The sequence below is a fragment of the Pithys albifrons genome, chromosome 13 (genome assembly GCF_047495875.1).
Source record: "Pithys albifrons albifrons isolate INPA30051 chromosome 13, PitAlb_v1, whole genome shotgun sequence".
Lineage (NCBI taxonomy): Eukaryota > Metazoa > Chordata > Aves > Passeriformes > Thamnophilidae > Pithys > Pithys albifrons.
Window position 1 is genome coordinate 7,115,839 of NC_092470.1, and position 14,330 is coordinate 7,130,168.

Consider the following 14,330-nt stretch of genomic DNA (forward strand, 5'->3'; position numbering starts at 1 on the left):
GTAGGATTTTTATTTTCTATTTGAGTATCTGTTCAAACTCAGACTTGACTGAAATTTCAGTTGTAAAAAGAAAAGTCATTCCTTGGCTTGCTACTGATCTACAAAGGTGGACTGTAAGGTCACTTTAAAGAGTTTGGTTTTGCTGTGAAGACAGAACTTAGGTACACTTGTAAGACTTCATAGCCTATTATATGAAAAGAGGGAACTAGTCAAAGAATGTTAAGATTGTGTCTGCAAAAGTGTGATGCCAAAGATAGGCTGTTACTACTTTTTGTTGTTTCAGAAGTGTGTTTATACTGTGACAGTTATAGTGGATTTAATCTTGTGAAATAGGCAGGTTCACATGCTCAAGATATTCCTGGGAATTCCTGTATTACAGTGTGTCCCCCCCAGTGTAGGCATGTGTATATTCAGAGTAAGCATTGTGGGATCCACGTGAGCAGCAACAGCAGTAACTGGAGGTGTGCTAAAGCCTGATGCAATTAATGGCAAAATGCAGAATTAGAATTAGAATTGTTGCGTAATATGTTGCATAACAAGTCTCTTCTAGAGCAAACTGACTAAAACTTAATTGTGTGTAAAGTTAGAAGTTTGTATTTCTCTAAGCATAATTCTATCCACTTTTTTGAACTTGAGAGTAATTAAAAAGAAACTTCCAGCTCAGAAATTTGTTGCAAATCTCTCAGTTATACACGTACTGTACAAATTAGGGCTGAGATGGGTGCAGCATGGAATACACTCAGTGGTTTGACTCTTACAAAAATGTTCTCTGTAGTCTCACTATAACCAATGTAAAAGCAAAGTTACCCTGAAATCCTTTTTCTAAACTCTCCCGTGGTCAACTCTGATCACATATGATGAACTAGTAACAGTCATTATTGCAGAGCAGCTCTTAGCTGTCTTTTCTCATTATGCTTCAGGAATTATATTGATGAGTTTGCCTTCAAATTCTTAGTTGCTTTTTGTTACATATATAAAGGCCAAAAGATACTTTGCTTTCAGCACTTTTTTTCAGAATCAGTCCTAACAATTTTCTTTGTCCTGTTATAAGTGTAAGGTGCACCACACTGTCCCTGAGCAAACTGTCCTGTTGGGTTTCACTTTGTAGGAGGAATGTTTAATTAAGCATATAGGGGATATATCTTTTGGATTAAACCCCTATATATTCTTCCAATTAAAACAATGTGCCAGACTACTCATCAACATGCTTAGAAAAGACATTTGTTGAGGAAGGGGTGTCTGTGTGTTGTTCTTTTCAGCCATATACTGTGCAGTCCTCATTTCCCCACTATTGTGCCCATTAAAAAAATAGGTTTTCTTGGTCTAGGGTTATTCTTTACTGTGGGGTGCTTGCTTGTATATTTCTGCAGAGTTTTTTTCCTTTTTTTCTTTTAATTTTTATGCAAAATGCCCAAGTGACATCAGCAGACTATTGTGGCTATTGTGCAAAGGTGAAAACTGAGTCCTGGTGTTGGATTCTCCACATGGGTCTTTATTTTGAAAGCCCTGCTTGCCAAAGATGTTCTTATACTTCAATCAGCCTTCTGGGCAGTGTAACATTGCAGGAGGAATGCGAAGGAGCATTAATGTGACTGAGTGAGGCCCTGTATGTTTTCCTTTGCAATATCCTCAGTGCTTGCCAAGCTGCCTTGGCAGGGATGAGCACGAAGGCTGCGTGAGGAATTATGGATGTGAACTGGATTTCCCTCTACACCGAAGGGAATATGGGCTGTGACTCCTACACAGACTGAAAGGCAGCGATGAGAAGTGTTAGGGTCGTAGGACAGACATACTGAAGAGCCAAGTGGTGATCTCTTAATACTCTGAAAGTTCATTATGCTCTCTCTAATAATACGTATAAGAGATGATCTTGGATAGGAATCTCTAGGAAACTTTTCTTTCTTCTTAAATATATTCATGATTTTCTAAATATGGACATGAGAATATTTACTTTATTAACTAAGTATAGTAGAATAGTATCTGGCTTTGAATCCTTCACAGTTAAAAGTTTTTAAGAGGAAAGGAAAAGGTCTAGAAATAAAGGTTAAAATCCAGTCTTTACTAAACACTTTCTTTGGTGTCTCTAGGTTGCAAAAAACCTTGCTAAATTGCAGTACATTACATGTCCTAAGAATTAGTTCATGTAGAACCTGCTGATTCTACTGTGCCAATGTCACAAGGCACGAAAACTGGAGAAACTCAAACCATATGTGACACTTGGATTAAGTGTTTTACATTTAAAGTTCATATTTACCTATAAGATCATGCCCAAGGAGCCAGGCTGTTTACAAATATTGCTGAAGAAGCATTAATTTTTATTTATCTCTAAGATACTGGCAAAGTATCTGGTTTGTTATTTGGTGGTCACAATCAAGCTGAGAGATCTTGAGGAAACAGGGGCTAAGAATGGGTAATATAGAGGAGTCCACCTGAAAATGACTGAGATGTCTGAGAACGTGGATGTGGAGGCTTGGAACAGCTTCAAAAAGGTGTCTTGATTAGAGTACATTTGGATTCACATTAGTCTGTTTAATGTAAAAGGAGTGCTTGGAAAGTTAAAGAATGAGATTTTAAAAGTCTTTTTAAGATAAATGCTTACTCTTCTATGATAATACTTAATAAATATTTTCATTCATAGATTAGTGGTTGATTTAATCTTTGTCTGTTTTGGCTTTGGATAACTAGTCATTAGGGCTCTGTGGCAGATTAATTTGTTTAATGCTATTTACCATCACATTTTAGCATGTATACTGAAGTATTGGCTTGATCCATTTGCATATAACATGTTTAGAAATTTGAAACAATACGTATTTTGTAGGAATTAGACTTCTAGTTGAGCATATTGTGCAGAATTTTGCACTGCAATTTATCTATGAAACCTTTCATAAGATATGAGAATATCTCTTATTTTCAGTGAAAATAAAGAAGGGGAAAATTTGTCTGTCTTACTGGAAAAATGAAAGAAATGGTTACTGAGAGTGAAAGAGAAGCAAACAATTTCTAATCAATCCCACCTTTTCTGGTTAAATATAAATTAACTAAGACACTTTAAAGCAGTTACTTACTTTGTGAGCCTGAGGAAGAAAAAAAAAGTTTCTAGACAGTTCAAAATATTATTTGGATATTTGTGGTTAAGAACTTACGCTGAAAACCTTATCATTGCAATTTATTTGATGTATTTTCTTGGAAGGGGATAAAATGACTGTACTTAATTGTAAACTAAATTGTTTCTAAAACAAGCAATGACAAATATGCAAAGTTATACAGACAAAATAAAGCTGCTAGTATGGAAATGGTGGCTGGATTTTCTCGGTGATTTGTCATTTGGGGAATTTATGTATCTGTGTGTGCTTTTTCCAGATGATGAGTATTAATAATAAGCAGCATTCCCCGTGCAGCTGTCTGGCATCAGAGCAAACAGCTGGATCCTCCAGTGGCTACCAAATAGATCAGCAGAGCCTTAGTCACACTTGCCATCCTTCACCAGCTCGTGTCACGGGGTTGTTATACAGCTTTGAGTGATGCTTTCATAAATTCCCGGGCACCTGCTGCCATGGTGAGTCCATGGCCAGATGACTGACCTTTGAGTGGGGGACTGTGGCTAAGAGAACATTCCCTTCTGTGTTAGTCCCCAGCCCTCCTTACTGATGTGCAGGCCCCTGAGTACCAGAAATATTTGCAGCTCAAGGCAGCAAAATAAAACTTGGCTTTTTCTCTCACTCACTCTTTTTTTCCTTTTGAGATGTGTTTGGAGGTGGGTGGTGCTGATTCTGGATAAGTGATGATTTATCTCAGGCTAAAGTCCCTTGGACAAATTTCTCTCACTGATGATTTGGATCAGGACACCTTAGAAATCTGTGTGTCCTGATAAAGTACATGAATTCTCTTGGGAAGTTCTTTTTTAACTGCTGGAAGTTGTAAAAGCTCCACTGGGATAACCCATAAATATGTATGGTAGGATATTGTCACCTTTTGATTCCTTGAGAAATCCCTCTCCAGCTTTCCCAAGTGTAATCACGAGATTGGCTATTTTGTGACACTGTTTTCTGCCAGAGTTGCTTTCCTGTGGGACATATCACCAAGTTCATTATCTTTGAAGGATCATCTCTTCTTACAGTAATAACAGCAGTGAAATGAGTGAGCTGAACAAAACCCAAAAAGGAGAGACAGAAAGTTAAAGATGGGATATATATGTATTTTAAATATTCTTAATTTTGTAGCTGTTTTGGATGCTTGCCCTATCCCCTGACAGCATAACTAAGCCTGCAGGGATAAGTGGTTTGCAAAGCACATGTGGAAAAGGCAAGTGAAATATAAGCCAAGTATGGTCCCAAAGGCCTGGCAGGGTTAAACCCTGTTCCCCCTGGCCAGTATGTACCTGGAGAGTACTGGTACTTGTCCATTGGCCATGAGCCAGTATGTGGGACTGTATATAAAAGTTGTGTGATACAGTCATTGAGAAATAATTCATTGTGAAGAAGTTTTCCCTGAAACTTTGTCAGAAAATTACTTCATACGTGATCCATACAAATAGGTAATTACTGCATTGAAAAGACTTGGAACTGGGCAGGAACTCTTCGGAAGGAAATCTTTCTTCCACAATGTAGGAATTTGCTGTGGATTTTATTCACTTGCTTCTTGTTGGAATTGTGATTGTTCTCCAGCCATGTGATGTGTTGGCTGCACAGATGTGCTTTTACAACCAGGTTTCTCAAACAGTCCAGTTTTATGTCTCTCCATGGGCCTTTAAGATTAGAACTGGTGTTATTGCTCACTTTAACCCATGTAGACAGGCTGAGCATGGGGATAAAGTAATCAGCACCATTTGTGTCTTTCAAAGTATACACAGAGAATCTTTCTTTACTTCCTTTGTTCTGTGTAGCCTTTGAAGAAGTAATTTTTTTCTTAGTGTTCATACTATATTTATTTACACCTTGTTGTCAGCAAACAGTATTCCCAGGTTTTGTGGCATTGTGTAGTGATTTTACACTGTATATGAAGGTTTTAATGTATGTATAAGTACTAGTTACCAAAGGTTAATAATTTTACTGCTTAAAAATAAAATGACATGCTAAGGAACTTCTGAAAAAACATTTTCAGGTTATTGAACTACTTCATGCAGTCATTTTGGACATGACTTTCCTCCTTATATAGCAGCAAAGTGTTCCTGAATTTAGCCAAGCCATTTGTCCCGTGAGAAATTTTGATAGTACTGGACTTGTTTCAGTTGTCTGCTTCAGGAAGGCAAATTTCAAGTTAAATTATACTGGACATGCTCTGGATACTCAGAGACTTATCAGCTGTTTACTCAAGTATTTATCCATTTTGTGAGTTGTTGATCTGATAGTAAATGAAATATTTGAGACACAAGAATGCATAATTATTCTAAGATGCTCCTTATCTGGTTTGAACTGCATATGAGTTGTCAGAATTCATGTACATGACATGGAGCTCAAGATTTAACATAATTCCACTTTTCTGAAATCAGCCTGACAGAAGAATTGGTTATTTTCTCTTTATAAATGGCATTTGTACTTGCAAGACACCTAAAAAAATGGAATAAAGTCCACATATCTGCTCTACCTGTGTGTTTCCCAAGCCTTTAACCATGTGGGATCACTGTCCAGAGTCCAGACAGCTGGAAAACTCCATATACACTGATGGTTCATTTGGTCCTAATGGGCAACATGTGTTTAATGGGATGACTTTGAAAACAACACATTTATAACATAAACTATCAAAAAATCTATTATATAAATAATCAGATTTCCCTGTAATTTTGTTTTTATCGAGGCAGTAAAGATACAGAGTTTCTCTATAATTACAGAGTTAATTCATTTTTATGTGCTGTACATCTGCAGAGAAAGAGAAGCCTTGTTCTTGCACTGCAGCTCCGCTTCTAATTTGTACCTAATTTGCACCAGCAGTGGAACTGATCTGTTGATGCTGCGTGGTTTGACCTGGCATGGACCCCCAGTGATGGAAAATGAGCCTTTAGTCTACTAATGGGGTAGATTTTGACCTAGGCTGGTGTTAATTCTTTTAATTTGCAATGCAGTTAGGGGCAGGGGGTATGCTGAGATCAGACAGTCTTATTGGTAGAAATGGTGAACTGGGAAGATGAGATCAAATGGAATATGGGGAGATTTTGGGGAAGGAATAGTTGCATCTTTGACTTAAGAGTTTTGTTAACTAGATGGGAAAAGTTGGGATGTGGTTTCTGCCCAGTGTGTGATTGACATTATTATGAGATTGGTTCTCTGCTCACTTCAGATAACGGGGTTGTGTAATAAAACTACTTGGGAAATCTTCCTCCTCTTTCTTCCTGTATTTGGGTTCTGGATGAGTGTTTCATCCAGTGTGTTTATACCACTATTACAATTAAATCCCAAGTCTTCAGTTGAGCATACATATTTCCTTTGGCACCACAAATGACTGTTTTCAGTTTTTTCTTCTGTCAGAAGAGGGGAGAAACCTGGTATTCCCATAAACCACAAAAGTTCCAATTGGCATATAAATACAAGTCTTGCAAGGTTTTTTCTGTTTATCCTTTGGATCTTAAGTGAGCTCTGGTTCAGCACCTCTGTGACATTAGAGAACACAGGTGCCTGTGCTATGGAATTGTCCCTGGTTCTGGTTCTCCAGCTGTCTAACTCCAGCTGGGATGGATGTTGACTTTCTCTTGTTGGGGGGAATGCTGCTCTGGTCCTGGCCCGTGACCGGTCTGTGTGCAGTACTGACTCTTCTCTGAGCTTACCTCTTTCAAGGCTGTTCACCTGCTGTCTGGTACATCTCCTCCCTTCTTCCTTTTGCCTGGGTGATCTCCACTATTGCTGGCCCTCTATACATGTGCATAGAAAGGTGGATTTTGGCATAGGCACAGATGTCCATCGCCCTGATCATGTTAATCAGCCTTAGTGGCCCTGACCAGCCTCACCCTGCTGGGCCTCCCCCCGCATCTGTGCTCGTGGGACCAGGAGCCACATTTGAACTCATCCCTGGGCCTTCAGTCGGTCCTTGAGCTGCCTTTGAGCAGCCCCTGTGGGGCTCAGCCCCGGCTGGGTGTGCTCCAGGCCATGCCCCTGCTGCTTTGCACCTCATCCCTGGGCTCACTGCTCAGCTTGGCCCTGCCTTGGCACTGCACCCTTGTTCGGTGACCTTGGCTCTGGTTTGGCCCTGAGTGCCCCCCTTGCAGTGGGATGGAGTCCTGGCCAGTGAAGGCACCTGCCTGGCTGCCCAGGCTGCCCAACCCCTGGCTCCCCACGCCCTTTGGGAGCAGCCAGCTGTCCCTGCCTCCTGCCACCTCCTCAGGGTGGCTGACCCTGGTTTAGTGCTCCAGTAAAGTAGTGAGCATGAAAAATGTTGGCCAACTTTTGCAGAGCTTTGTTTGCCTCGTTACTTGGCAGGTGATGCTCATTTCTTGCAAAAGGAGGTTTTATTGGAGTGGTTTTTACACTGTTCCTACCTGCATATTGGATTAGTATGTGCTATATTTGACCCATGCCTGGGGAGGAATCACAGTGAGCTTCAATGTTCTGTTTTTCCCAGTCTAAAAGAATATCATTATGGTTTTCAGATTTTTACCAATATACAAAATAGCAGGACAGGGAAAGTATATGCATGAAAACATGGTCTCCAGGGGCTTCCTTCTCTGAAAGTATTTTAAGAATGTTTCCAAGTAAAAGTTAAAATATTATTACATTTGCAATCCTAACTGGTTAGGCTTGTTCCCATGATTTTATGGTGCCATGTTTGAGGTAGCTTTCATTTGCCAGCTGGTCACATGGGAAAATGTGTGTTAGCCCTAAAATCTTGTTTCAAAGTTTGTAGTTTTGGGCCTGAAGAAGGACTCTCCTTTATGACTCTGATCTCATGGGAGGATTCATGGCATAGGTTGTGGCCTATTATGCTGTGTCATTTGGTACCTTTTTTTTGGTACTTCTCTTTGTTTGTTTTTTTAATTAAAACATAAGTATACTTACATGATCCAGAGGCCTCAACTTTTTTCTGTTGTATCTTTAAAATACTTCCTACATAGACTTAAGAGTATCAACGTTTATCCCTCACAAAGAAGTGAAAGATTTGAAAATACCATGACTCAAATTTATGTTTAGAATATTTTATCCAGGAGGAGGCTTTCTTTTCCCAGGGAATAGACATGCAGTATTTCTATAATTTATTTGATATAGTTACAGATTATTTAGAGTTTTTCATGGGGATTTATTTTTTCAAAGGAAAACAGACTTAGTCTCATTTCTTATTTTAGGTGAAGTATCCAAATATAGCAGTGGTACCAAGTAGGTTTATTCCATTTTTGTTCCAGCTGCAAAGGAACAGGTTCAAATATTTCAAAGGGTAAGGCAGGTCTTTTCCTTTGGGTCCTATTTTTAGGGGCTGCTCATTTGCCACCCTTCAACATGAAATGCAGATCAAAATGCCTGATGTGCAACTTGGGTGATGAGAGGTAGTTTTCTAGAAATGTATGGGGTTTTTTTTAATGCACACAAAGAAAGAGATTAAATAGGATCCATCAAAGAACTCTTTTCCTTTTGGTTTCACCACTCTTTTCTGTATGGAAAGAGGCAGAAGGCAGAATGAATAATGTTGGGTAATGTGTTATGAGAATACATAAGAAAATAATATTAAAGTGTGAGGAGAACCAGAATACAGTGCTAAAAATCTTGATTCCTTATTAGGAAAGCAAAACGGTTGATTAACAAATGTAGAGAGAAAAATTTTTCTATGATGATGAATGGTAGTCATAAAAATTAGAAGTTCAAAGCATGGTGTCTACTCGTTCTGCAGTCAAAATACAGTGTTGGTCAGAGGAAGGAATGCCTCATAAATGTCATCTTACTCTACTTGCACTATGCAACTACTGTCTGGGGAGGCAAAGAGGTGCTTGGAGAACTTGGGATATAAACCAGAATTCTATCATCAAAATACTGAAAATTGGAAAATGGCCATGAAAAATACACATTCTAGCCCAGCCCTGAGCAGGTGATAACCAAGGGTCTTTTCCTTCCTTCAGCACACTGTAATGCCAGAAAAGAGAAAGGCATAACAGGTTTAGTACTGAAGGAAAGATTCAAGAGGATAAATCAGTTTGAGGTTAATACTCAGCTCTTTGAAGTTGGACCTTTTCAGTAAAGTCTGGCTTTGTAATCAGAAGTTTGAGCTTTAAGAAGTCAAGAGTAGGGAGAAGAGGAAGGAAACGCTCAGATTTCCTTTTCAGGCTTTGAGTGTAGTTTCAGAGCACCGTGCACCGCCAGTACCGTGGTAGTAAGAGGAGAAAAAGGGGATGATCTTGAAGACTCTCAAGTTATTGATGAAGTAACTGCCAACCTTCCAGTGCTGCAGCCCAAGCTGTGCTGACCTGATGACACACCAATTCCTGGTGGAAACTTCCTTTGTAATGCTGTTTTCACATGATGGAATAGCACCTTTTAAATTGTGTGTGCTTGCTAAACTGGTCTGATCTCTCTTTCCTTGCAAAAGAGAAACCAAAAGATGAGAAAGAGAGGAAAAGTCAGAACTTGGAGTGATTTTAGATGGCAAACAAGTGGGAAAATGAGGATTGTTCTTTGTACAAGAAATTATGAGAAGTCAGCTGCTTTCCTAACAAAAAATGGAGGAAAAGGGTACAACTAAGATGCTGGGAGTTAGTTAGAAAAAGATTAGTATATGAAATACTTAAATTGAGATAAAATGTCACCCAAGAAGAAGGTGCTGAGGTGCAATGAGAGACGTGTGAGGCTCTGGAACTTGTTTTCTCCAAGGTGTTTACTGCCTGGGGTTTGCTCTCACAGGGCTCCATGTACTCAACCTTTAGGCTGTCACACACAGCTCACACCTTGTCTTCCTTCCTGAGCTGAGTGGGTTTGGGTTTTTGTTTAATGGCACATTTCAAAGTCCAAATATTCCTTCTTGGTCCTTCTTGTACCTGTTGTGATTTCATCTGTTCCTGGTCAGTAAGAGAGAGAGATGCTGCTGAAATCTGGATTCAGTGTGAGTATGAACATGCCTCTTTCCAAAGGACTGCAACAGCAGGGAGAATTGCTGTAGCAATAGAAGGCAGAGGATGGGAAAGAATCTCTTACTCTCTTTCACCACCCTGTCTGGCCAGTGAGATGCAGAAACCAGTGGAGTGGATGTAGAAGCCTCATTAGGGGTAAAGAAATCCCTCCTGAATCCAAGAAGGGAGGGGAGGGAGTGGCATTTTCCTGCATCCACCCTCCTCAGTACACTGAGGTATCTTCAAGGAAAATGCATTTTTCTCTAGTCCAAATTCCCTGTCTGCTCAGACACACGTAATGTGGCAAGAGACTTGGTTATTTCAATTGTTCAGTTAAACACAAACTTAGTTTTTTAAATATAAAATTTAAAAAAATAACCTCATATCTACCTCACATCTTTCAGTAGCTCAGGGTAAAGGACAGCAGTCATTCTAACCTTAAAACATCTGAAGAATAAATTCAGAAAGAAATGCTTCCTGGAAAAAGTGAGATGAGATAATGGTTGGAAGTACCTATCTGACAGCAATTAATGTGGCAGCCTTCTTTACACATGACTTCATCAATGTAAAAATTTTCTCTGTTTCTTCTATTTTTAAGTAACCTGTAGATCACCAACTAAGACGAGCAGTTAAATAAAACCAAAACGTAATAGATTTTCAGCTTGATTTTTTTTTATTATTTATCAGCCACTCATGTAATTTGTGCTGAACTTCTATATTCAGCCTTTTTTTCAGTATATTCAGCCTTTTTTCTCTTCTAAAAACCCAAAACCTTTTCTTAAATGGTAATAGAGTATGCAGTATCTACTGCTTGTCTTGTTACTGATTCCTGTAAGGTGGTGTCTGTCCAAAGCAAATAATACTATTTTAAATACTTGTTTTAAGAAATAGGTAAAGGGCTTATAGGTTATGCTGTAGCAGCAAACTTGTTTGGGCCTTTATCTGCCTTTAAATGATTCTTTGCTTTACATGTTGAGCACCAGCAAACCTTCTAGCCAGCCTTCTGTTTCCTTGCAGTTCAGTGGCACTGATGTTGCATCTGTAATGACAAAATGTGAATTAGGCTGATTGTTTTCACTTGTACTTATTACTACTTTGGAATATACTGGAATTGTCATTGGTTCTAATGAAATGTGAAATATATAGTTATTCTCCATGTTATCTTGCTTGAGGAGGTTGAGAATAAGCTTTACAAACATGAAGGTGGCAAGAAATAGAAAGGAAGTCCTTAAAATCTTGTTTAGATTCATTTTTTCTCTTATTATTATTTTTATATTAGGAATTTGGTAACTTTCCAAGTTAGTTTACCTTTAGCAGAAAGCAGGAGCTGTGAGTGGTATTACCTGAGCCTACTGTTCATGATTCCACATGGAGTTACTGGAAGGCTGAGAGACCTGGATGAGAAATTGTTTGCTTTTGATAAGCTTAACAAACTTGTCCTTGTTTGAGATTCAGGTGCAATTGCCTCAGGAGAAAGCTGGACAGCAAACTTCATAAACTGATTGAGATTTACAAACCCCTGGAGACTGGCAGGTAATTTGTTCACAGAGGAAAGCCAGTCCTGTTTAAATGAGAACTGTACTGTCCAAAGATCCATTGTTTGGTTTGTGTATTTTTGTTTCTCAGAGTAAAAGATAGAAACTTTTTCCCAAAAGATCCTGATGGCTTTTTCTGTTTTAAAAAAATTATATACCTAAAATAGTTTTGGTGTTATTTTTGCTATGTTTGTATATTTGTAATTAAAAACAAGAATGTTTTTGTGTTGAAATTAGAGATATCTTATTTTTTCCATTTTACTATTGCAAGGTGTTTGGGTTTCTCTATCCACTACTGCAGAGCTTTGTGTCTGAAATAGCTCATCAGTCATAAACTGATTTTTTCCTATTGCCCCAGCAGTTTTTTAATCTCCAGTGTAATGATGTTGAGGTTTGCAGAGAAGTTCTGATCTTGGCTGCAGCAGTGCAAGTTTGGCACAGTGTGAAGTTTCAGGTTACTCTGTGCTGCAAAGAAAGGCTCTGGTGTGCTTGTGAATATGCACAATTCCATCCAGTTCAGTGGGATAAAGCTTGAAGGCATAATAGCAGGTATGAACAGATCTCTTGTCTTAATATGGAGAACAGAGCACCAGCCTCTGAAATTCAGGGAATTTTGCCTGGGTGTTTTTTTTTTAAGAGGAAAAATTAAATGCATATGGAAAGACCTAATTCTATGGCTTATTAAATGGGAATGTAGTACAGTTTTCTGTGCTCAGAAACTCATCCTAATAGTATCTAGTTAGACTTCAATAAGGTTGTTCATTATTGTACAGAGAATATATTGCTTTCTGGAATGATCAGCAGAGAGAAGTCTAAAATCACAGTTACTCTTCATTTTTTAAAATTTGCTTTTCTACCTGCCTTTAAAAAAGAGAGGAGTGGCAATGTTGTGCATATGCTATACTTTTAATCACAAAACTTAGTTCACTTTGTGAAGAACAGCAAAACAACATAAAGCTTAATTTTATGTAAACAGAAGTCAATGTGCACGACGCAGCTTTCATCACTGGAGTTTTTGTTACACATTGCAACGTCTGAAATGGTATATTCTTTTAAAACTTTTCAAGCCCTGAAACTGTATTTTCAAAGTATGGTAGTTGGAGCTCTCATGCTGGAAGTGTTTTGAACTCCAGCTCAGTTGGCAGTTCGCTCACTATCCTTTTTCCTTTTGTGGTATATCGAGATATTTCAAAAAAATATGGAAGGACAGGTTGGCTTCCTGACAGGGTTTTGATGGAAAATTTCCTTAAGTTTATTTGGCTTTACATTTTTAGTCTGGAGCCTTTGCCATAGGCAACCCGTGTACAAAGTACCTGCAATGGCAGCTCTACATTTAGCTGTCAGCACCACGGGGTAATCTGCAAACCTTCAGCTTGCCTTGAAAGGGGACAGAATACTTCTTTCATTTAGGTCTTGAAGGGAGGTGTTGTATTTGTAAGATCAATCCAGTAATAGAGAGTTCTGGATGATTTTTGTCAGAAAGTACCACTAAGTTTTGTGTCAAGCTTTTAAAAGCTGCAGATCTGGCTGTCACTCACCATCCTTACAGCTCCAGGGCCTTCTCCCTGTGATCATTCAGATCGTTTGGAAGAACCACTCATGAGCCCCACACTGAAACTCTCATTCTGGCTTTTTAAACCTTCTGAACCTGGTGCTGCTCCCTCAAGGAGGAGGATTCATTTGCCATGGAGAACCCCCGTCCTGCCTGGCCTGCATTGCATTTGCAACCTTGCTGGATGTGGTGCTGGTAGGAGCGTTCAGGACCACAGAGCTGAGAGGCAGCAGGGCAGGAAAAGGATGGCCCATGAAAGGTTGTCTGCTGAGCCGAGAGGCTAAAAAGGGGCAGGCTTTCCTGTAAGACCCGGCACTGTGAGTCAGGTTAGACAGGAGGATAGGAGGACTCTTCATGGGCAACAGCAGGAGTCTGTAAGAGGGAAGACCTGGAGACAGAAGTAGTGCAGTTAATAGAAGACAGATTTTACAGTGCTGGAGACCCAGGTGTCCAAGTGCAAATACAGCAGAATCTGGACTTTTCACAGCAGTGAGAATGCTAATTTGCTCTACTGGTTTAGGAGTTTGACTGCATTTAATTGCTATTCTGAGGAAAACTATTTTGTCTTTCACCTTTTGTAGGAGAGGAAAAGAATGGTTGGTAAAGTGAGTTTAAAAATAGCCTGAGGAGTCTGACATATTCAGCTGTGTATACAAAGCTTACCAAATTACGAAAAGAAACCTAATACATGGTAATGGTGTGCTTCTCAATTTTGCTGACATTTTTTTACTTTCCACCTCCTAAAATATTGATATATTTTAAAGTACCTGTATTCTGAGTTCATGTGGTTTACCATTCGACATATGAGACCAGGTTATTGCTGGGTCATATTTCTGAGATTTCCCTTGGAACAATAAGGATAAGAAGTATGTATTTACATGAAAAATGAGAATTTAGTGTGTTTTCTTGACTTCAGGACTTGGAACTTTAAGAAAGGCTTGCACTTCTGCTTGCTTAGTCAAAACAGGTTATTTGATGAGTTGGATTGCTATAAATCAAAATTTCCTTTGTTCAGCTATTATATGAAAAACAAATTACTTCCATATCCTGCTCCAGGATTATCCTAAAGGATGGGGGTCCATTCCAGGAAGCAGTTGTGACATTCTGGAGAGTGAATGGCAGTTGGGTTGCCCTTGCCTGGGGCCAGGAAGGAGAGCTCCTGGTTCTGCCCGAGCCCCCGGGCAGGATCAGGCCAGTCGGGTCGAAGGGCTGTGCTGATGCAGGGCTG

The 14,330-nt window shown here is 39.3% G+C and overlaps 1 protein-coding gene across 3 annotated transcripts in view; it reads left to right on the forward strand.

Moving 5' to 3' along the window:
- Positions 1-14,330, forward strand: part of THSD4 (thrombospondin type 1 domain containing 4) — a 249,614-nt gene that overhangs the window by 141,000 nt on the left and 94,284 nt on the right. The window lies entirely within an intron of this gene.